The sequence below is a fragment of the Mustela nivalis genome (assembly GCF_964662115.1).
Source record: "Mustela nivalis genome assembly, chromosome: 4".
Taxonomy (NCBI): domain Eukaryota; kingdom Metazoa; phylum Chordata; class Mammalia; order Carnivora; family Mustelidae; genus Mustela; species Mustela nivalis.
In genome coordinates, this window is record NC_139023.1 from 57,550,376 (window position 1) to 57,574,575 (window position 24,200).

Genomic DNA, 24,200 nt, shown 5'->3' on the forward strand with positions numbered 1-24,200 from the left:
AGATGTGGGTGTGTATGTGTGTGTGTGTCTGTGTTAACAGCTATTTTACATGTGGTTGTGCATTTTAAGGGATTTTCTATCTGAAATTAACTGCAAAAAAATGGTGCTGAACACATAACCTTAGTAAAGAGGGTTTGTTGTTGTTGTTGTTTTGTTTTGTTTTTTAAGTTTTCTACAGTTTTCATTATTACTGTCTTAGATCTAAGGAAATTATTTTCAAATCCTAAAAGTTTACCAAGGTTTCTTTAAAGAATTGTTTCTCCTGTGAGTCATTATCCTACAATTCCACTTCTCATAAGGGCTCTCGGTCCAGTTTTTCAATCCTTCATGGTTATTATTTTTGTTCACCTTTAAGTGGTTGATGCACAGATATATATAGAGAGAGAGAGAGAGATTTTCTTGCATAGGCTTAGAAATTGTTGAAGACAAGTTTGTTTTCCCTCTGTCTCTTAGATGCCTGTGATAAGAATGCAGTGTTATCTTTTGTGTTTGTTGATTTTAAGTTGAACTGCTTGGAGATGTTTTTTGTTTTTGTAACTTTTCTCCTCAAATTTGAACTATTGTTTTAAAACCATGAAAAACCATCATTTGTAGTCTACTTTCTAATCAAAATATGAATATAAGTTCAGTGCATTGTGCTTATTATGCTTCCCAGGATGGAAAAATTGAGACTAAATGAAATTACTCAACAATATTTGAAAGTCAAAATTACATAGTAATTCTGCTGAATGATGTAGTCTTTGGCCCATAAAATTCCACCAGAGTTAAAAATCTTAAATTGATCATGTGTTAACTGATACCTTTGGTTAACATGCTTTCCACATATAGTAGGAATATGGATTTAATTCTCAGTTTATTCCCATCCAGAAACCAAAATTAAATATTCACAAACAATGTCTTCAGATTTATTACTGTACTTCTTACTCTATTATGTCAGAGATAGCTATAAAGATGATTTTTAAAAAAAGAAAGAGGGGATACACTTTTGCTGCAACAATTGATATTTTGAGTTCAGGAAGCTCTCAAAATAATGCACAGAAAATCTGATATTATAGAAAACTGTAGGAAAGAATACCAGCATTTGTACTGTGTGTCCCATGACTTTACCTAGCTCAGCCATATGTTGGAAGAACAAATGATCCCCACAACTCAATCTTTAAAGTAACAACATATAGGTTTCTGGATGGCTAAGTCCTTTGAATCAAGTCATGATCTCAGGGTCCTGGAATCAAGCCCGGAATCCCGCTCTCTGCACAGCAGGGAGCCTGCTTCTCCCTCTTGCATTCTTCCTGCTTGTGTTTCCTCTCTCTCTCTCTGTCAAATAAACAAATAAACAAACAAACAAACAAACAAACAAATAAATAAATAAAATCTTCAAAAAAAATTTATTTCTTAGGCACGCTAAATACACTGCAGATCAATGAGGGTGGGGAATGTGGGTGGAGCCTTTTCTCATTGAAATCACTCAAAATCCTGAGCCAATAAGCACCCACCATCTCAAATATTACTAAACAACCTGGACAGAAAGAAAGAACTGGAGTGTCTGGCACTAATAATTTAACGATTGTCCCTCATCACCTCTGCTCATGATCCATTGGCCAAAGATATTTAGCATTACCTCACTTCAAAGGCATCAGAAGTTCTATTCTTTCATGTACTCAAAAATATCCAGAAAGTGGAACCAGACCCGCAGCCTCCATGCTTTGCTTTTGTGATCACTCCATTTTTACTTATAAATAAACCTCTCTTTTGATTTGTATTAAAGCTTTTGTGTGGCAAGCACTGAGTCCCCAAATAAAAGGAAGTGGTTTTTCTTTGTTAACATTTATATTTAGCAATGAAATATAAGACATCTCTGCTAGCACACTTGTCTTTATTTTCTGTTCTATCCAGAGCCTGATCCAATTATTAATAATATTAGCAGAACCAAAAAGAAAAAGACCAAAGCTTTTGTAATCATATAAAGCTAATCCCTGGATTTTCACTACTGCCTGCCATCAATTTGCACAATGACATACATTTAGGGAAAAAAGGGGAATTTAGTCTTTGTCCTAAAAGCTGACACAGCAATATTCCCTGATTCCCAGGAATAACCTCTTCTTCCACTGTATGCCCTTATCCAGGGCTGGCTGTGTTGGGTATTGGGGTGGGAGTGAAAAGGATCTGAATTTCATTCCTGACGGTATCACTTAGCTATGAAATCTTGAGCAAAATGGTTTACTTCTCTGTGATCTTCTCTTTCTCTCTGCAAAATCAGAACAAACAAAATGCCCCATGCACGAAGACTTGCAATAAAATTTTATATTGTATATTTTGTATTTTACCTTCATCTCTTCCTTCCTTTCTTAACTTGCTTCCAACTACCATAATGCTTTGCAACATTTTTTCATTGTATTTTTAACTCTATGATGGTAATTTATGGGTATGTCACATGAAATTATATTGGACCAGAAGTAAGGTCTGCTACTTATGGGAGCATATAGGAATTCTGTATTAGATACTGTACCAAATGGGAATCCACTTTCCAAATGAGGAAACTGAGAAACTTCAAAGTAGGCAGAAAACACCTATTCTCTCTCATAAGGTGACTAGGATGATGGAATTTGATAATATAAGCTGTATTTTGGGCCACATTTTTAAAAAGTTTTTATTTATTCATTTGACAGACAGAGATAGCTCCAGAGAGGCAGGCAGAGAGAGAGGGGGAAGCAGGCTCCCCGCCGAGCAGAGAGCCTGATGTGGGACTTGATCCCAGGACCCTGAGATCATGACCTGTGTCAAAGGCATATGCTTAACCCACTAAGCCACCCAGGCATTGGGCCATATTTTTAAATATATTTTGGGTCATATGACTTGTATATGGTAAATAAAGTGTTATCTCCCACATTTATAAAGCCCTTGTAGGCAAGATCTGTGTCTGTTTTCTCTTTCCCTTCACAGTAGAAAGTCCAATGCCTGCCAATGGTAGGAGCTCAAGGAAATGATTTTTACCACCCAAATTCTAAGAGCTCTCTCCCATGTTCAAGAAGACCTATGAGATGCGGGTCCATAGAGCAATTTAACTATCTCCACACTGATAAGGATTATAGTGAGCCAGTGTAACTAGAGGAAATAGAAATCTGTAGTCACCTATGCACTCATGTATACACCTATGCACTCATGTATACACCTATACACATTTAGCTCTGCCCAAATAATACAAAAGTCCTTGAGGAACTTGATCTGATTTCAGGTTTAGAAGAGTAAATAAAAGCATATGTATAAAATTCTTTGCATATTCCCTTGCACATAGTAGGACATCAGTAATTATAGAACTCATCCTTTACAACATTTTTCTAAAATTGCTTAATATATGTGAAAATGATTAATATAAGGCATTTAAACATGGCATTCATAAATGAAGACACAGCCACAATTCTATAATGTATTAGAATTTGTGATTATATCCTGTTTTCCTGACCCAGAATATCTATATTCTTGCATTTGCTAAGTAAGTATTGATAGTTTTTACATATTTAGGTCAGACAGTTGAGGAAGAAGATTTAAACGATTGTCATAACTGAAATATATTCCTAGAGATTTAAAAAACTAGTTACAGAGCCACATGACTTCCATCAACCAAGGGAACCTCAGACGGGAAAGAGAAAAAGCCTCACTTTTGGGGTGTCCAATTAGTAGATTAATGACCTGTGGAAATCCATTCTAGAGGGAGCAACCTGCATTAACTTGTTTCAGGTCTGTCTAAAAATCTGTATTACCTATATTTTTTTAAAGATTTTATTTATTTATTTGACAGAGAGAGATCACAAGTAGACAGAGAGGCAGGCAGAGAGAAAGAGAGGGAAGCAGGCTCCCTGCTGAGCAGAGAGCCTGATGCAGGACTTGATCCCAGGACCCTGAGGTCATGACCTGAGCCAAAGGCAGCAGCTTAACCCACTGAGCCACCCAGGCGCCCTGTATTACCTATATTTGTCCTTGAGTTTTTCCCACTTCCGTGAGTCCTCTCCATTCTCAAAGAGATACAGTACCCACACAGCTGGGGTAGGAGTGCTAAAGATATTTCAGGTCATGTTCCTTCCTGGAGGCAGCCATTTCACTTAAATCCTCTATCCAAACTCCAAATCATACTTTTCTATACAAAACTATTTATTTACAGTTGATTTTGTTGGTCAACAGAAAGCATTAAGCATTGAGGTATGCAGACAGAAGCGCAAGGTCAGAATGAGGAATGGGTGAAACTGCACGTCTTCAGTGTGGGGACCGCAGTACCCAATGCAAATTTCCCTGGAGCAGCCCTTCCATTTGTGTCCAGATAAGAGGAGGTTTTAATAAAGACCCAAGATTCAGGTGGGACAAGCACAGAGATTCTGGAGTCATTGGGCCCAGCTTCAATCCCAGTTTTGCCCATCACCCCGTTAATGGCTTTGGGAAATTGACCTAACTTCTGTAAGTGATCAGGCTATAGCCTCATTAAGGGAAATGATTTTGACTTATTACTGACTCTTCCTAAATTTTGGACCTTTCCTGGACTAGAACAATGTCTATTAGCCACTTTTTTACAAAGATCATGAATGATTGAACCGCATTTTTCCTCTCTGCAGTAGAAAGCCATACGTACCCCTTCTGGACATGGAACAAGAGAAATGAAATGTGCTGTGTTAGGCACACTGAATGACAGAGAAGGAAGAAGGACACAGCTATGTGCTATATGAGGAGAGCGGGACTTGAAGCAGGGGAGCTCATGCGGTTTACCTAGGTGACAGAACACTCTGCATGACAGTCATTTGGTAAATGGTACTCCAGGCAGAAATATGGACTAGGAACAAATGAACAAAATATTAATTTTTTTTAAAGATTTTATTTATTTGTGTGAGAGAGAGAGAGCACAAGCAAGGGAAGCAGTAGTCAGAGGGAGAAACAGGCTCCCTGCTGAGCATCAAGCCCAATGCAGAGCTCAATCCCAGGATCCTGGGATCATGACCTGAGCTGAAGGCAGATGTTTAAATAACTGAGCCATCCAGGTGTCCCAAAAATATTAAATATTTTTTTAAGACAGTGTTCTTTAAGGGCAGGATATGAAAGACAGTTGGAAAGTGAATATTATCCTAATACTGTATGTTTATAACAGAAATCATGCACTTCCTCCCAAATGAAGAAACCCACTTGATCCGTTTCTTGTTCATTTTAGGAATTAGGCCCTGATTACATTCGTATTGAATAGTTTTAAAAAAAGAAGATTAAATGAACTTATCTTCATAATTGTTAGTTTCATCTGTCATGCATTATCCCAGTCAAACTTGCTTTTAATCTTTTCTCTAAAATATGTGTCCCACTTTTGTGAATTCACTTTAAATGATCTTATCTCAGTACGAAATTATCCTGAGCTAACGAGGCCTTCCCCACTTGTTGCCCTGGGGCTGACCTCTAACTGCTCCTGTATGTCTCTACTGCTACTGCACCTCTGGTCCAGGCATTACATGTTTAGGGCCTCCTTGCGTCTTTCCATGCAGTCACACAGTCTCTTAGTGACCCCAGACCTTGACTATTGATGCTCCTTTCAGCATCTGAAACTGGGCACCAGGATCTAGATCTTTTAAAAAATAAATAAATAAAGGATATCATTATTTTTATAAATACAAATAAGAAGTAATTGCAGAAGCATACAGTGAAATATACATACACATACAGGTATGCCCACGTATGTACATATGTCTGCATCTAGATGTGTACACATGTATATACATATAAGAATCATTGCTATTCTTAGCCATTTAAAAATTTATTATAGAGATGCATTCCTTATGGGTATGTGAAAATATTATGGATTATGCATTTAATGAATATAATCAAAGTGGTTTTACTTCCCCTAAATCCTGGGTTCTACATAACAAGAGTAAATGACTATAGTAACTGTGGGAATGTGGGAGTTACCAGAGTTGGCTAAAAAAATATTCTGCCAGCAGGATCTTGCCTGCATGACAAACAACCAGAACATCCATCAAATTAAAATCATGTTTGAAGCGAAATCCTATTTGCATGACAAACAGCAGAGCATCAGTCAGAACAAACACCAGTGTTTAGGACTTGGTACAAATTTTGCAGGAAGAAAAAGCAGTAAAGGGACATGGGTACTGACTTAGGGACAAAAAGTGGAAGCCAGAGGTGCAGGACTTTTGCATGAAATGAGCCCCGAGTTCAAGTTGCAGCAAAAGCATTCAAATGAGGTTTTTTTTTTCCTATTATTATTTGCAAAATGAGGACAAAGTCCAACCAAAAAGAGGGACGGAAAGGAGAGAGGGAGAGAGAAAGAGAGGAGATGGGAGGGAGAGAGAAAGTGAAAAAGAAAGGATGGGAATTGAGAGAGAGAGAGGGAAAGAGGGAGAGGGGGAGGGAGGGGGAGAGAGGGAAGTGTTCTTTTTTTCTATGAATGCAGGCATGGGGTCTGAAAGGAGATAATCACGCAGCCCAGCAGCCAGCAGCTAAAGAGGTTGGCAGGCTGCAGGAGCAGGTGTGCTTGGCTGTTGAACAGCACTGCCTGCCAGGCCCTGGCATCATCCCAGACTCCTGTGTCCCACACAGGCATATGGGGCTGCTGATAAATAGCGACAGGGCAGGGGATGTAAGGCTGGAAACCGGGGTGGGATGCAGAACCCAGCCGTCGCTCTCATGCTCAGGCTCTCTTGGACACTCTCTTCCTCTGGGTGCATTCCATCCACACCTCAGCCTGATTTTAGGGAGTCTGTCTTCTGTCCCTGTGAGAATGTGAGCTCTGCATTCAGGCAGAAGTGACCTGGTTATTTACCAGCTCTGTGACATTGGTTGTACTGAATCTGGGTGTTTTCATCTAACAGTGAAGCCCAGGGTATATTTCTGAAAGAATTAAAAGAACGAACACGTGTGAGCATGATCAGTCGGCCCTAGGTGCTGAGTAAATAGCAGGCTCAGTGAATGTCAAGCCATCTTCCTCCCCCAATGTATGTAGAGTCATGGCTGCCAAAGTGAGGTCCTATCTCAATTTGTGACAAAGTCTTCTGATCTGCATTTCCTTCTTCTTTAACTAGGAAGTGCATTTATTGTTGGGAGGCAGCATAGAGTGAAGAATTCTATAGGACGGGCCCAGAACCAGGGGTCAGGAGAGCTGGTAATTACCCTGTCTTCTCTCTTGGGTACTAACATAACCTTGGAGAGATGCCATTTCTCTACCTCTGCACCCTCAACTGCGTTGTCAGCGTTCTTCGAAAAACAGAACCAGTGTTATTATACACTGCCTAACTATACTGTGTAATAGAACTGTATTATATGCTAGCTAACTACAGCTGACATTTAAATAGCACTGGTTGGAATGCATAGGTCCACCTGAATTTGGGTTTTGTTTATTTTGTTTTGTTAAACACGGTACTATACTATCTATGTATTTTCTCTTCCCTTTGACTTTCATAAAACATTTTCTTTTCTCCACTTTATTTTAAAAATACTGTATATTATACATATAACATACAAAATTCATGTTTATGGTTTATGTTATCAGTAGGGCTTCTGGTCAGCAGCTGACCAGTAGTAGTTAAGTTTTTCAGGAGTCAAAAGTTATTATGTAACTATAGTAATATAATGATTAATTTACATTGATTGATATATTATTAATGATTAATGTACAAATTGATTAATGATTAATATACAATTACATACTTTAATATAATTATAAAGTACATATCACATAAGTATATATAATATAAATTATATGTAGTTTTATTATATGGTTACATTATACATTTTATGTTAGTATAAATAATATCATTATATATGTAACTGTATAATTATTTACATATAATTATGATGGTATACATAGTATTTTGTGTTATATATAGATATATATTATAAGGAATGGCCTCATGAAACTCTGGTGGCCGAGATGTCCCAATCTCGGCAGTCAGCAAGCTGGAGATTCAAGGCTCAAGAAAGCCAGAGTTCCAGTTCAAGTCTGAAGGCCTGAGAACCAGGAAAAACAATGGTATAAGTTCCCATTCAAAGGCCAACAAGATCGAGAACCAAAACTGGATGTTTCAGGTCAAGTACAAAAGCAGGAAAAAAACTGATGTCCCAGCTCAAGAGAGTTACCTCCAACTCTCAGGAGAGTCAATCTTTTCCTGCTAATCAGGCCTTCACCTGATTAACTGTGACCCACCCATACTGGGGAGGGCAATTTTCTTCACTCAGTTACTGACACAGACATTAATCTCATTCAAAATCACCCCCATTGTCATGTCCAGAATGATATTTGAGCACATCTGGGCAGCATGTGGCCCGATCAAGCTGACACACAGAAACAACCATCACATCAACCATACTGTATGGGAAGGAAAGAGGAGGAGGAGGGTGAGTGGAGCCTGGAAATAGGGAACTGAAAACTCAAGAAATCCATTGATATTTAACATTCTCCAGGAAGCAAGATGAAACATCTAAATTCTGTGGAATACTTAAGAGACAAGACGGAAGATGATACCCTATTACATCATGAGGAAAACTGAACACAGGCTCTCTAAGGAGAATGAAATCCTTAATGATGCATAGAAATAGCATTATACTATTTAAATGTGTGTCTAGCAGGAGCCAGGCATCTTATATGCATTGTCTTATTTACTCCTCATATCAAACCTCAGAGCTGGGCTTCATTAAGTCCATATTAGATAAAGGGCAGAGGCTCAGAGGGTTTAAGTGAAATGCAGAAGGTCACTTAACTAGTCAGTGACAGTCTTGGTACTTGCTTACTTCTAAATTACAGTTTTGTTCTCTGCTGCATGCACTGTGTCCCCATCTGTACATTTTTATTAAAGACTTCATTTAATTATTTATTTGAGAGAGAGAAAACAAGTCAGGGTGGAAGGGCAGAGGGAGAAGGAGAAGTAGGCTTCCCTCTGAGCAGGGAGCCTGACTTGGGGTTCGATCCCAGGACCCTGGATCATGACCTGAGCTGAAGTCAGATATTTAACCAAATCTGCCACCCAGATGTCTGTAAACTTTGTAAATTTTGTGTACCTTCCCTGACCCCCCCCCCCCCGCATATAGGACTGCTAATTTAATGTGCTAATTTATGCAAAGTACTTAGCACAGTGCCTGGGATATGGGTCAGGAGAATGAAGGATGACTTATTCAGTGTTATTTTTGTCTAACCTCAACCTCCAGTTTTATTCTATGGGAGATTATCCCACTGGAGAGAATATTAATATTATTCAAAATGAGTTGTGTATAGTCTTGTCAAGGCCTGTTTTGCTAGTTGAGTTGGTTCTCCCTACCTCATCCCCCTCTTCTTGGCTCCTTACACTTACTTACTGACACCACAAAATAATCAACATCCTATGGCTCCCCCAGTCCCACTGCCTTCTTTTCTCCCAACCTTAGGAGCTGTCTTCTTCTTATTTAAAGATGTGTCACTTTCCCTTGTAAAAAGTTCCTTTTTATTTGGATTAACAGCCCAGTCGTCCAGTTCACCACTTCCAAAGTGATTCCAATAAATAGAAACCAGAACATTTGGAAATTGCCTCCAGCCCTTTCTGTGCTCGTCTCACTTGGAAATCTCTGGCAGCTGCATGTTTTCCTAACGACCTTCAGTTGCTCAGAGAATGTATAATTCATTCCCCACCTATCTTCACTAATCCCACTTTCCTAAAATAAATATTAACTGAACTTATCTGCTAAAACAAGCCCAAATCAAGTCTCTTATCAAATGAACTCAGAGGCAGAACAGAAAGCTGAGAATCTGGTCGAGAGGTAATTGTCTTTATTGGGAAGGCAGATCTAAAACTCCCTCTGGCCTGCCGTTCCATTCAATCCCGTTCAGCAAACCTTTATTGAACATTCTCAATGCAGGCTGCAACAGGGCTGAAGAGGACAGAAAATTGGATTCAGAGTTAGAAGGCCTGATATCAGAGGAATTGGATTCAAATTCCATCTTTACTCTTGACCAATTTTGAACATCAGGAAAATCGCTCTGAGGCTCATTTGCAGTGGAATAATAACATGATTCCTATTACCAGAATCCCTCAACATCTCTCCCCACCTCTCTGACACAAATAACTTTCAGCAAAGTCTCCCTGGGTTTGTCAGGGATAAGACAGTGAGTGTCTTGTCAAATATTAGGAAAAAAATATATATATTGACTTCCTGATGCACAGATAGATCATGGGAGTAGAAGTTGCAATATTTCTAGCTCAATTCAAAGGAGAAAGTTATTTGTTTTATTTCATGAAAATTTATAAATCTCGTTGCCCATAAAAATGTCTTTCCCAATCCAATTCTATTCAAGCCCAGTATAGTTCTATTACCATAATAGTACATCTGCTTGCTGCTAGCCTGTGAGATTGAGGAATAATCTAGAAATATGGCTTTTACCTAAATTCAGAGGCATTTGTTCCCAAAGGACTGATCTGATGATGTCACCTTTTTGAGCTTTTGGATGGGACTGTGCTTGGAAACCTCCCTCTTTGCTAGTCTGCAAAGACCAGCACTGGGTTAGGCTGCCCACTCATCGAGGCACCAGGGATGCTGTGTTGAGTCACATCTGACCCATCATCTAACATCAGTAGGCAAGGGGAGCACCAAGATTACACAGATGATGCCAAGCAAGTAATTCCATATTTGTGCTACTAAACCACAGCTACAAAAGGCCATTTTAAAATCTTCCACCAGAAAAGGTATTGTTGAAATAGATAATGGCTTCTTCCTGGGAAACAAAAGATGAAAGGAAAGCAAAGCACAGTGATGAGAAGAGTTTAGGACAAATGCTAGGGTGCCCGGGTGGCTTCATTGGTTAAGCACCTGCCTTCAGCTCAGGTCATGATCCCAGAGTCCTGGGATCAAGTTCTGCATGAGGCTCCTGCTCAGCTGGGAGTCTGCTTCTCCCTCTGCCACTATCCCCTACCCCCCCCCCCCCCCAATAAATACATAAAGACTCTAAGACAAAAGCCAGCTGATTTTTACTTCAAACTGGCTTCATGATATCAGTCCAAATAGTTGGGTTTCCCCTCTATCCCCCTCTCCAATAAAACCTCTCCTGTTTCCTTCCCAGGGGAGTGATGATACACTGAGCAATGGTTTTGAAAGCACCAGTAGACTGTCAAATCCTGAACATGCCAGAGACTGTCCCCATTCTTAACCACTGGGACAGCTGCTGTGAGGGGCAAACAGTGGAAATCTCATGATCCCCCACCACCCCACCCCTGAGTGCAGAGCCCAGCGAAAAGTATTAATAGGCTCCCCAGCAAGAAAGTTCACTGAGGGCTGAGCAGGAGGAAAGAAGGTACGCCAAACATGCACACATTTAGGAAAGCCCTTTGCTGTTAAAAGAGCTTCAAAGCCGAATGGGGCAATTACAGAGAAGAGGTTACAATTGCCTGAGAAATCTTCAAGGAAAACAATTCCTTGTCCTCTGCAGGGACCTACCAGTGCACCCTCAGCAAAGCATCATTAAACCTGCATGGGCCTAATGAGGTAACTCAACATCAACCAGCTATTAAACAAACAAAAAAGCTCTGCTCTTATTTCTCAGCGAGCTCTCCAACCCACACACCTTCTTAGAGTTCGAATTAAGGAATTAAATATTCTGGCTTTTTGCACCAGCCTGTATTCCTATATTTAATTTATAGAGCTGGGGACAGAAAAGGGAAGAAGAGGAGTATGCTAACAAGTTTATTTCTCTCATTGGCATTTACCTATTAATATCTCTTCACAAAAGGAGGGTATCACAGTTCATTGTTCTAAACACCTTGAGAGTAAGATAACATAGTAGAAAGGTAACGGGAAAAAAAAGCTGGAAAGAAAAACAGAATTACATATGCACCTCTTGGGTTATAGGTTTTTTTCTTTTCTTTCCTCCATCATTTGCTTTCTTTTTTCTTTTCTTTTCTTTTTTTTTTCTTTATAAATTTTGATAACATGAAAATGTGTTATAAAAATACCCCTCAAAAGAGTTTTCTGTAGGTAACTGGACCAGACTTGTGTGGCCACTTGGATACTTAGCTGAGAACACTAATGCATGAAGGTTTATTCCTGGTATCCCTGTAATGAACAAGAACCAAAAGACAAGGACATGGGAAGGTTTTGTCTGAGTTCATTTTCTGTAAGTTGGAAATCTCCACAGTGTGTCTCGGTCTCATGTTGTAACTTCAGTGGAAGGACACAAGAGAGCCAGATAAAGTTAATTCAGTCACACACGCTGCCCTGTCTCTGTCTCCTGCCCCTTTCTCAGAGGCTAGAAACTATTCCCTCTTCAGCCCCTATCAGGATTGCAAATTGCTGAACGCTGGAAGTGCCTCTGTCTATCACCCTGAGGCTCCTTGAGCATGACAGAAAAAACAGCTGCTACTCTGTCCATCCAGGTACATGAAATCAAAGTCTTCCCCAAAGAACTAAACAGCAAAAGCTCCTGATTTAAAATCTGCCCACAGGAGCCATTCTTTTTTTTTTTTTTCTTTTTGCCCCCTTTCCCCTATTAGTTTATTTTGCTGCTGTTGTTCTAAAAATCTTGGGTGGGTTACATTTGTCCTACCACATTCCAGTTGGCTTTCTGTTGCCTGCATGTAACATTCCCGTACATTTTAAATGGAACTATAGATACAAAGTCACAAAAGATAGAAACTATTACCTTGTGACAAGTGGTCACTTGAAAAGTTCTCATTCTGCCCAAAGGTTTAGGAAAGGCACTGGGGCTGGGAAGATGGCATTTCAGAGGGCGTGACTTCAAGGAGACTGGGCACACGGGTGTGCTGAAGCCAGCCAGCCCAGGCTCAAAACCGGTCGCACACACTAGCAAGAGCCCACTGAACACACCTCCTCCCAGTCCCCTGTTCAGTGGCTTCTGGATGGTAGTTGAAAACTAGCCACGTAGGAGTACTTACGTCACGGAACTCCGAGAACACTACACATTAGAATGTTGTGTTTTGCTTTGTTTTGTTTTGTCCCAGAGAGACAGTTAATAAAGTTCTTTCTAGCACAGCACTCACCACAAGCCTGTGAAAGGTCAATGTTTTAAAGGGCCATCTGGCTCCCAAACACCTTAGCAGAAAATCATTTCTGTGATTCCTCAAGGAAGTGCCAGCAAGAAAGGAGGACCCATCCCTGTGACTTTTTCCTTCAGCGCTTTACAACCACCAAAGCCAGAACCCCAGTCAGGCACCTCCTGCCCTCCCACTCTCTGTGTCGAGTGTAACTTGGGAGCCCTTCCATTACTTAGGCTGCACAGCCTTTTACACCTCCGCCGTGTTATATAAGCCAGCCTGTCTTGCTCTGGAACCATCCTGTAAATACGTCAGCTTCAATTTTCCTTTTCTTCTGCTTCACCCTCGGGCTGTAGCTTTCATTGCTTTCCAAACAAATCTTCCCTGCAGTGGTTTTCTTTCCTGCCTCCACTGGCTCGTCTTCCAACACTTCTCCCAGCCTGACATGGGTCTGCTGCCCTCTCAGCTCCCAGTACTCCTGTGTCTGCCCATCAACAGCGGTGTCTCTCCTGCAGGCTCACGGCAGCTCACGTCCCTTCTCCCAGGCTCTCTGTGAGCATGTGCCCCTGTCAGCAGAGCCCTGTCACTAAAACACCTCCCATAGCTGCTGCTGCTATTCCAAATCATGGTTCTCGGGCTTCATTTCTGACTAGTGTCCTGTCTCTTCTTGGCTACCCCAGTCCCTACAGGCTTCTCTAAGAGTCTGGGATGGGCACCAGCCCTGGGTACACACAGCCCTTGGAACCTCTTTTCCAGCCAGTGATATCTTATTTTCTTACTATACGTGTAAATGTGGTATTTCCACCAATAGAATATAGAGTATTAAGAACAAAGAATGGGTCTCATTGAACTCTGGATTCTGTACAGATCTTTTTCAAGTAAGAAGCGTTATGGAGAAAATGGACTTCCATAGTGGACCTCATTGATGTCCTTAATTATCTGATAGAACATAGTATAGTGGTTCTCAAGCAAGGGTGATTAGTCCCTTAGATATTTAATAAAGTCTGGAAAATTTTTTTTTTCATTTTTACAACTAGTGAGGGCCAGCTTATGGTGGTTAGAGACTATGAATCTGCCTAAATGTTCCATAATGCACAGAACAATCCCCTCAAAAAAGAATGATCAGACCCAAAATGCCCATAGTGCTGAGAATGAGAAATCTTGTCTTCTCATGACCATCCTATTGCTGTCAGCCATTGCCATTCACCAGGGTAAGAGTTGGGTTGTGACTCTAGTCACACTAGCTTAACCACCCAATAACTGTTGTGAGGTATGTTGTACCCACCTGTTTACCTCAACCTGGCAACAGGATGGCTCCCTAGTAGCTCCTATCAGGTCTTTTTTTCTGACCCTCAGTCTTCACTGAATGTACACCAGAACACCTCACTCTCCATCTTTGGATGTGTTTCTGATATACAAACAAGCCATAGTATCGGGACAACCTGTGTGTGAGTCTTAGAACTCTGTCTCTTTAATGAGCGTGTCAAATATTCAAAAGTTTGCTCACATTTGATAATCACGAGTTTGGGGAAAGTATCAGTTACTGGCTAGAAGCTAAGAGACCCAAGGTCGAAAGATAGTTATGCTCCTGCCAACTTGAGTGATTCTGAGTTGGTGCTGGTCTTTACTCCATTTTCTAATCTATAATGAAGATATGTGACAGTAAGACACTCATCATGGAGTTGTGAGGACTATATGTGTTAAGGCAAGCACAGCGTGGAGCAGAACGCCTAGGAGCTAGTAACCACTTGGCAAATAAGAGGTGGTATTAGTAAAACAACTTTAGATTCTTCATGGTTAGGAAAAAGAGAGAAGCCAGGAGACTGTTTAAATATTAGAGGGATTATGGATTATCATTGAACTAATAATCTATTTTCTATAAATACTCCTTCAATCTTGTGTTGAATCGAAATGAACTGATTTCACTAGAGTATACCTGTATCCCATCATTTGTAACTGAGCAACAATTCAAATAGAATAGGGTGTTTGAAAGGAATAATTCATGGAGCTTGAAAACCGTGAGGAAATGGAAAAGGAGAATATGGTACATCGAACTTCAGATGCATTGCTGTGAACCAAGTTTTGACTATCTTCTACTTCTACATTAGTTTGTGTCTCAAGGGTCCTGAGTATCTTGCTAATCTGGTGACTCTCCACAACATCCTGGCATTATCATTTTAATTTTTTTTTTCCAAAACCTGAGTAAACTGAACTGAGTAAATTGAGTGAATTGCTCAAGGTCACACAGAAGTCAAGCCCAGAATAGAACTGTGTCTGCTGGTTTCCCGTTCAGCCATGACTCTTTCCAATATACCTTATTTGAAGCAGTCTGGTGAGAGCAGCTAATGGCTTTGATATTCTTGAACCACAAATATATATATATATATATATATATATATATATATATATATATATATTTTTTTTTTTTTAAACTGAGTAACACTCTTGGTAAACTTGCTTATTTTCTAGAGTGAGAGATATTTCTGAAAATAGAGTCTTTGAACAATGTTGATTGTCAGTCTAAAAGAATAGTTAGTCTAAAAGCAGTGAATTAATTTTAGCCTAAAAATGAGGGTTTGGAAACTGTAATCAAAGAGGAAGATTTTATACCAATATCAAGAATCTTGAAAGATTGAACAAAAGAGAGATTGAACAAAAAAACATTGAATATCAAAGTAAAAGTTTTATAAAGGCTAGAAAACCTGAATTCAGAATAAGAACAGGCCGTTAGCAATGAGTTTGATTTCCTGCCAAGAAATGTGGTGCACCTTGGCACCCTTCCCTGACCTCACAATCCTGAACATTGGCTTATATCTCATGCTGCAGCCAACTCATTTCCTCCAGCCCAATCGATGGCTTTCTAATAGCTGAACATCCTGCTCTGAATCACTTGCAAACCACTAAGATACACTTTCCCTGTTTATTTTCTGACTTGAGACAGAGAAGTGCAAGGTCAGTTGATTCTTTCAATGATTGTTCTTAAAAAAAAAAAAAAAAAACTTTCACTGCCATCTTCTGAACTTTTGAAAACCAGCGTCCAATAATATAGCCATTTTAACAAATTCAGTTGTTCATGACCATAGTTTTTCTATAACTTTATTATCTTTACCTACATCATATATATTAATGCATTGGCATTATTAATGGGTGTGTGTTTTTACATTTGTCAAGCACAGTGCTTTGTGTTTCCTATGCACTCAAATAACATTGGAAAATAAAAAAAATAAAATATGTAATGATAATTGGTCCATTTTAATTAGGGACTTATTATTCATGTGAGATAGAGCCCTCCAAGTATAAGAGTAAGCATGTACGGATTGTGTGACGGTGCAGAGAAAAGGCTCACTGGTGGGGAAGGGACATGTCCAGGACCTGAAAAAGATAAAATTGAATGGATGTGTCATTTAGACAGGGAACAGGATCTCGAAGTTGGGCATCATAGCACAGACAGTGTGAGCAAGAGAACAGAGAAGCCCAACCACAAAATGAAAGTTCTAGTGTGAGATTTCTGGAGGCTGTAAGTTTGCTACCTACATTCCTCTTGGTAGCCAACAGGGTTCCAAGCTGGTGTATCACCACCATCAGCATCATCAACATCATCTTACGACTGCAACTCAGAGAAAGGAATCCATCAAAGTCTAGAAACTGGAGCATAAATATTAGAATTAATCATTATTATGAGACCCATGCTCTTCTAGTGTTTGATTGAGACCACTGTACACTTTCACACCAACTGACCAAGGATTGCTTACTTTCTTAAGATTTGAGAAATCATCAAGTATGTGACAGAGAATTCACTTCTGTTGGTCCTCATCCAGACTTATGTATGCATCCCATAATGGATCAACAGAGGCCAGAGGCTGGATAAAATTTGTTGACTGACTATCAAGGCAGTGGAAAAGTATGTGGTGAAACCAGTTAATTTCTGTTCTGTAAATCTATGTTGTCTTCACTGCCTTTCTGTCTGAAATGAAAGACGCTTCTTCTAGATTCTGACCACTTTGGAAAAGTGACTTGAATAATCCAAGATGTTTTCCCCAAAACTATCTATTTCAGATGTTAGTTGCTAGTTGCTAAGGGACTCATGGCAGGACAATTTTCATTAAAACAGTCTCTGAAACTAGGTATCTGAAAGAGAGGGAATTGTTTTACATTCAGGATACTTTTCCTTTTCACCCCACTGACCAGGAAAACAGTGAAGAACAGAAGTTATATTAAAGGCCTGGAGGAGAGAAGATTCATGTATGGATTAATCTTGAAATCAGATTGAAACCATAAACTCATGATGGCTGTTATATGATGAAATTGTATTTAAACTTGGAAAATGGCTTTTTTTTTCTTCTGCCCCTCTTATGAATAGGAGTATAAGTTACATACAATAAAATGCAGAATTTACATGGGTTTTGATGAATTTTGACAGACATATACATTTGTGCAAACACCACCCCAGAAACAACACAGAATGCTTCCAGCATTCCACAAAGTTCCCTCCTAACGCCACATTCCAGGCATTTATTGCCCATCTTGACAACTATTGTTCTGATACCAGTCACCGTAATTTAGTTTCTCCTATTCTGAAACTTCATATAAATGGAATAATATAATACTTAATCTTGTTTCCTGACCTCTATTGTCCTGACCTCTATTGTCCAAATATAAAGCTTATGAGATCAATTGATGTTATTATATTTATCAATAGTTCATCTATTTTTGTGGCTGAGTAGTATGCCACTGAATGAATATGCCACTCTTTTGTAGCCATTCACCTGTTAGTGAACATTTAATTTGTTTTTTGGTACTATGAGCAAAGCTGTTAGAAATGTTCTTTTAACTATCTGTCAGTGGACTTCTATTTTCATTTTAAGATTCATAGTCACAGATTTGATTTCATGACTCCTTTTTTTATTTTTATTTTTTAAAAATCTATTTATTTGAGAGCTCTCTTTCACACATGCAAGAGTCGTGGGAAGGGAGAGAGACTCAAGCAGACACATACTGAGTTCGGAGCCTGATTTCATGATCCTGAAATCAGGACCTGAGCTAAAATCAAGAGTCAGCTGCCGAATGGACTGTGCCACCCAGGCACCCCTCGCTGACTCCTTTTAGAAAAAGATACAGTAGGAGCAGATTGCTCTGAGCAGAAGGGCCTCCTTTCTCCACCTTTAATCCCTTGGTGGCCTCAGCCCAGGGTTTTGGACCACCCCTCTCTACCACCACCACCCATCCCCCACCTTCAATACCCATTGAAGGTATACCTCAAGTTCCATGTTTCCTGGAATTTAGCAGCCAAACAGTGTAATAAAGTCAATGCCCTTTCCTCATTCTCATTCCCATTTAAATAACTGAGACCTCCTTTTAACATCGCAGCACTTTGGAGCTAGCAAGGATATACACAGTAGCTGTGTCTGTTTTTAGATTGAAAGGCAATCTAGCATTTTCAGAATAATTACTTTAGAAACTCACCTGCCCAACCACCAAGACTCCCAAGGTAGTGGCTTTGAATCCCTTGGGTGACCACTTTGCATATATTTTTCACTCATAATGAAAAATGCATCCAGGTTTCAATGTTCCACATTCTGAGAGGATTCTGAGTGCCTCCTGCTCTTTCTCAGCTCTAGGAAGGGGTATGTTAATAAGAACGTATTTAAAATTCACCCCAGTGGTGTTTCAACATCCTTGCTAAGAAAGATGTACTGAGATGTTTTCTGTAATCCACACTAAGACCCTTCTAAAGATTTAAGGACTTCGTTACCATGGAGAATGCTTTATTGGAGGATGGTGGTCTGGCTGTGGGATCACCAGAGCATCTGTTTTAGCCCACGGGGTAGCGAGCCTGTGGGCAGTGCTTTGATGTTGGCACACACAGGTTATGCCCGAAGCTCTCACACATTTCTGATGCTTTTGGGGATGCCTCATCTCTAGCTGATTTAATCCCATCATCTGATTTTTTTTTCTCTCTCTGAGATGAGCTCATGTGGAGGTGACACTATTTAAACATGATTGTTTCATTTCCTACTTTTTAAACTGTTTTTTAATTTTTATTTTTTGGTTTTGGTCCCAATGTTATTTGATTTCCCAACCACTTTCTGGACTTTTTTAACTAAATAGGCATGGAATACCATGCCCATTTTACAGATGGTAAGAATGAAACAGATCAAGTGGCTTGCCACCTTGCATTATAAATCAGGCCACTTTCCTCTTCCTACCTGTGTCAGGGCAGCGTGTGGTGCACACTGACTGATTGTGATGCTCCAGCTGTGTCCTCAGGATGACCCAGCGCAGCTGTCAGGCTGCTCCTGCAGTCATGGAGACCTGTGACGTCAAACTCTTTGGGAAGTGGATCTTCGATTAGGTACAGATCAATGACATTTCCTTTCAGGATTACAGAGCCATGAAAGAGAAGGATGCCAAGTACCTGTCCCCCAGTGCAAGGTGCTAGGTGGCCAAACGCTTCAACAAGGTGCATCGCCCTGCTGTGGAACACCTTACCAATGCAATGGTCATACACTGCCTTAAAAACAGCAAGCAGCTCATGACCATGCCACTGCCAAGCATGCCTTTGAGATCGTCCATCCGCTTACTGGTGAGAACACCCTGTAGGTCCTGGTCCATGCCATTATCAACAGCAGTTCTGGAAGGACTCAATCTGGATCGGGCAATCCTGAACAGGGAGGGGTCAGGGCATTCATGTGTCCCCACTATGCCATGTGAATTAAGGTGTTTGGCTGCTGTGCACAGGTGCCTGTGGGGTCACCTTCCAGAATATCAAGACCACTGCTGAGGGTCTAGCACATGAGCTTATCAGGCAACCAAAGGCTCTTCCAATTCCTATGCTACCAAGAAGGATGAGCTGGGAAGTATAGCCATGTTTAAGCTTTGATCACCTGGACCATGGGACCAATAAACCGGTCTGCCTTTGAGGGCAGCCTTAGATAAAGAGAGAGATAGATATAGATATCTGTATCTATCTCTCTATAGATACCTATATAGATATAGATCTGTAGAGATATCTCTACAGATATCTGTATCTATCTATATCTATCTATAGATATCTATCTATCTATCTAACTATATTCAATATATATTATATATAATGCCACATTGAGCATTTCCAGCTTCACCCCAGTACCCCAGTCTGGGTGCAAGAAGCAACTTGTTTGTTTCTGTTCTGAGAGAAATGTTTAGAACAATTCTCGATTTTTTCAGTGAAAGACAAGTGGATCCTTATCATATGGGAGGGGTATGACAAGATAGCCCCTCCAAATTCCCCTAGATATGCCCAGCTGGCACTGAGGCAGGGGGCAGTAAACTTGCAAATGAATGAAGGACTCTCCTGAGAGGAGATTCTGAACTCTTTCTCTTCTAGGATTTGCAAGTGTGTCTGATGAATTAGGATGGTGGCAAGAAAGCCACTAGGCATAAAGACTATCAAAGACCACAAAAGGGGAAGTCATCAAGGAAGAAGAAAGGGTGGGCCAAGTAAACCAGAAACACTAAAAAGTAAACTAGCAAAATCCAATAGAGATAGAATGGAAATCATAAACATAATTTTAATTTTCTTGTTAGAAAAGTAAAAGGAGACATACATAATTTTCATAAAATTTATTTAACCTAATGGACCCAAAATATTACTGTCTTAAGATATAATTAATGTAAAAACAATGAGATGCCTCATATTCTTTTTTTTTATGTATTAAATCTTGAAATCAAGGGTGTATTTTCCACTTACAGTGCACCTCAATTAGGACAAGCCACACTTGAAGTGTTCTTGCATTTAAGCCGCTGTCATCTTGGATGGTGTAGGCCTGGATGTTCACGGCAGAACGACAGATGTCCTTTTCGCATGACTCTCACAAACTGGCTTTGCATTAGAGTCAGGGCAGGAGGGTTAGCCAGAGTAGTAACCATAAAGTACTGGTAATCATAAAGTAACCATAAAGTAATAACCATAAAGTAGCCTCAGAGACACAAAGGGTAGAGAGGATAACAGTCCAGAGTAGCAAAAGAACCACAGCCCCACACTGCGGGCCACAAGTAGACCGAGAGCTTTGCTTTACTCTCTCCCTATTGTTTGGAGTTGATCCCATAATTCTTGGCCTGTTGGCTTAAGGAAAAGAACTCAGCAGTGAATTTGGTCTTATGCAAATTGAAGCACAGGAGATTTCAGCCAAGAATCTGAAAAATAAGAGAAGCCTGGGACATGGGTCAGACCAGTAACAATTATTTAGTTGTACTTCAGCCTTTCCTGCCCTGCCCCCCCTCCCCCCGCCATATAGCGTGAGGGCCTAGAGGGGAGGAATTAAGATTTACTCTTTAATAACAGTTCCTCAACCTTGTGCAGCACCGCAATGGTGGCAAACTGGGTAAGTCTGGTCTTTTTCAACCTCTTCCAAGCACCTAGAATAACACTCATCACAGAGTCCCATATATTTGAAAAATGTTGAAGGACTGACCAAAGACACCTGAGCTCCCTCCTTCTCTAATTGCAGGTCTCTTCTTTCAAAATGGACATAACCAGAAGACTCCTCCTGCTCAGGTCACAAGTAAATTATTGTACGTGTTGCTCTCTTTACCTACCTACCTAAGTCAATGGGAAGCAAAAAATACCCCACAAAATGATAGAAATAAAAGGTGTTGTGTTTATATGTTTTAGATCATATAGAAGGTTCTCATGTGCAAATCTCATTTAAGTTTTCACATGTTACACATTCAGAAAGGGTTCAGTCAAGTGACTAAAGAAGTCATTCAGCTGGAAACTGGTCCTAAGATGTCTAACTCCTAATCCAAATAATTTTCAGTCTTCCTTTCCCTGCATTATGGCTGCATACAAATGCAGGACCACTTGTGCTGGAAATAAAATGCTCTGGACAAATGCATGGTATTTTTATCATGTTGTTATGGGGGGGCACTTAGTTATCTCTGACTAAGAAAATATTATTATTTGAAACTGCCCTTGGCCTATCTTTACATATATTAAACACAACTATTGACCCATCAGAAAGCCCAGAGTGGTTCTAAATAAAGATTTTCATTTTTCAAGTTGTACCATGATAGTTTGTCTCCAGAATAAAATGCCTTCTTTGGAAGCAGGAGAGAATTGATTTCTTAAATCTGACCCAGACGTCAGATTGGTGTGCTTTATTGTATGAGTCTAACTGAATGTTTTCTTAGCAGGATCTCCTGTTATAGGAACAAGGCGGTTTTGCACAATTTATTCATCGAAGCAATGGGGGAAAATAGGCCAGATCACACAGCTGGCTTAGAAAACAATGTAAATGCATTTTTGTTCAGTAAACAATTGAAGAGGGAAAATAATTTCCTCCCAAGCCAATAGAAAGTGGGAAAGGACAAACATTTGTTCTTGCCAAATTTAGTCTGAATTATTTATTACCTGCTACAGAACAGGGTATGTGAATAATATGGTAAGAAGCAGCAAAATTCTGACACCTTCTCAAGAAATAGTTTGGAAATAGTTGTAAACAGTTTGTAAATAGTCAGTAAATTAGCACACATCAGTCATTGCAAGAGGATGGGTCATGGGCAGTTGTGACCATCATTATACTGTCCTAGATTCTACATTTTGTGGTGGGGGGGTGGAATCTTAACACTTCTCAACATGCTATCAAGAAATGAGTGGACTTGAAGCCCAAAGACCTGGCTTCATTTTGTATCTGCATCATCTTTTTCAAGTCACTAAAATTTATTTCTGAGCTTCCCCTCTCCTGTTATGAAGCTGGCTGGAAATACCTACTTTGTAGGGTTGTACTGAGAATTAAGTGAGCTAATAAAAGTGAAATCTTGTGCAATAGCTGAACCATAGTATTAACACTCACAGATCATTAATCTCTAGTGGCAACATACAGTCACAGATACCATTTTTCTGATTTAAATATGGCTAAGAAATAGTGGTTCATGTCTAGGAAGCTGATATCATAGCCGTTCCTACAGGGGACCTCAAATGATGTAACAATAATGCAACAGTCATTTATTTAGTCTTTCACTCCATCATCATTAAAAAGTATTTATTTTATTTCCCACTGTGTGTATGACACTGTACCTGACCCTGAGATATATTAGTTAACAAGGCAGATGATAAGTCTACCCCCACATAGTCAACAACCTATAGGCAACTGTTGAGGGGCGGTGGGGTATTGGATGTTGTTATACATGGAGGGCCTTGGATTCCTAATGTGAGAAGGGTGGTTTCAATGGCCACTGTGAAAAGCAAAGGACATTCTGAAAATGGTGGACATTCTGAAAATTCAGGACACCTATTCCATCATTCCAGCTTGCAGACCCAAAGAACAGGGCTGAGATAAAAAGACATCCCAGAATCTGACAGTCTTCCCTTCTGATGAACACCATGGTAAGCTGCCATGTTAAGGAGAAGGAAGTATTCACTGGCAATCAGATTATAAAAGTTCAATACGTAAAACAGTACTCTTCAAGCAAAAACAAAAGGAAAGCATAAGATCTCACTTCTATTAATAATAAGGACTCTTTAGCAGAAAGTAGATCTAGGAACACAGTGATCAAGACAAATTCCAGACAAAGATGGAGTTTTAAATACATGGTGTGGGGGGACTGGGTAACGATTTGGGGAAAAAAAGTTTTAATTACATTCATATCACACCATACACAAGAATAAATTCTGAATGGATTAGGAACCTAAATATAAAAAATGGAACCATGCATGAACTATATGGGTGAATTCCTTTTTAACTTCAAACTAGGGAAAAGCTTCTAATTAGGACTCAAAATCTAGAGGTAATAAAGAAAAGACTGATAAAACTGACTACAGAAAAATTTATAAAAATGCATAACACAAAATATAATCAAAATCAAGAGTGAAAAAGAATAAATATCTGTAACATGTACCATACCTAAAGATTTAAGATACCTAACATATAAAGAATTCTTAAAAATGTAAGGACAAAAGACAAAAATAATAGAAAAATAGAAAAAAAATCTATGGACAATTCACAAGAACAAATAAACATTCCTCTAAATATGTAAAAAACTTCAAATTAACAAGTAATCAAAAATGCAAGTTATAACAATTCTGAATTATCATTTTTCACCTCTCAGATTGACAAAAGGCTTAAATGTAGGAAAACAAATGATACTGAAATGACTGGACACCCACATGCAGAGACTGAATCTGAATCTACCCTTCACAAAAATGAAATCAAAGTCAATCATAAACAAAAT

At 39.6% G+C, this 24,200-nt stretch overlaps 1 protein-coding gene and 1 long non-coding RNA gene across 2 annotated transcripts in view; both read right to left on the bottom strand.

Annotated features, from left to right (window-relative positions):
* The window catches only part of LOC309862926 (uncharacterized protein), a 175,675-nt gene that overhangs the window by 7,166 nt on the left and 144,309 nt on the right, over positions 1 to 24,200 (bottom strand). The window lies entirely within an intron of this gene.
* On the bottom strand, positions 1,275 to 21,213 carry LOC309862927. Its single transcript, XR_014310795.1, has 4 exons — positions 20,719 to 21,213; positions 19,196 to 19,314; positions 16,524 to 16,634; positions 1,275 to 1,314 (listed from the first exon to the last, which is right to left on the bottom strand). It is a non-coding gene; the product is annotated as an uncharacterized lncRNA (long non-coding RNA).